The sequence below is a fragment of the Wasmannia auropunctata genome, unplaced genomic scaffold (assembly GCF_000956235.1).
Source record: "Wasmannia auropunctata unplaced genomic scaffold, wasmannia.A_1.0 LD336088.1, whole genome shotgun sequence".
NCBI classification, from domain to species: domain Eukaryota; kingdom Metazoa; phylum Arthropoda; class Insecta; order Hymenoptera; family Formicidae; genus Wasmannia; species Wasmannia auropunctata.
Window position 1 is genome coordinate 4030976 of NW_012026802.1, and position 1411 is coordinate 4032386.

Genomic DNA, 1411 nt, shown 5'->3' on the forward strand with positions numbered 1-1411 from the left:
GTCCTTATCGGCGCTCGGCTCGGCTCAGGTTACGACAGCGGCGATGGCCTTATACTCCGCGATGCGGCGTCAGTGTTGTCGGTGGTCAGCAGGGCCCATAAACTCTTATGAGGAAATTTTGTATAGTATTTTAGCGCCATCTAATAGTTTACCTTCTAGAAATCGGAACTAAGTAGCCAAAATTTTCAATATGGCGTTAGCCTGATTCAGTTTGATTCAGTTGTCATGCTGCACGTAGCCACACGTAGCCTTACGTAGCCACACGTAGCCTTACATAGACGCACGTGAAAAGAAAGATAACATTCAAGTGAGTGATCTAACAATAAGTGAATCTCTGACAATCTGATATCAAATCCTTAAGAACCCCAGAAGACAGTCAGTTAGTTACAGTCAGCGAAAATTGGAAAAGAAGTACACGTCAAGCTTCGACGCTTCGAAAATTCAGGTAACATAATATTTTGGTCACAATAATAAATAAAAATAATAATAATAAAATAATATTAATAAATAAAAATAAAATATTACTTATATTAATTTTTATTAGAAAATGGTCAAAACTTGTTGTGTTCCTGGCTGCAAGTCAGGAGTCAATGTGCCATCACATAAATTCCCAAAGAATGTAGAGAGATGTTCTCAATGGATAGAAAGTTTGAAATTGGATAAATTAAAGAATTACTGTACTCATGAATTGCAAAAATATAAAGTGTGTCATAAGCATTTTTCTGAAAAAGATTACAGCTGTTCGCCATATAATCGTTTCTTGTTAAAGACGGCAATACCTACTAGAGCAATCGAAAATCCTGATATACTGGACTATAATTTGCTGCATACACAATCACAGCTTGATCAATCACAGCCTGAACAATCACAGGCCGAACAATCACAGCCCGAACAATCACAGCCCGAACAATCACAGCAAGAAAATAAAAATATAGAGCAGTATAGTCAAGTTCAACCTTCACATATCGAAAATATGCTTTCTCATCGAATCACGTATATTGAAAGAAAAATGCAGGAGTATGATAATCTATTAATGCAACATCAGAATTTATTCATGCAAAATAATGTCAATCAACTAGATTTACAAAATCAAATATTTGAGCAAGAAATACAAAATTTACAAAGGGGATCTCAGAATGAAGGCATAATCCCAAATAACAATACAGAAAAAGATAAAGAAAGATCTTTAATTAAAACAAAAAGCCTACAAAGAAGACCAAACTTGCAAAATATCACACGTGTTGCTAATCTTAGTCCCCGTGCTAAATCCTTGTATAATGTGAACGTAAAATTAAGACGTAGAAATAGAAATCTAAAGCGTCTTATAAAAAAAATCAGAGTCAAGAAAAATGAAAAGTCAATTTCTTTGGAACATACAAATTCAACAACAGCTGTACGAGAAAGATTTATT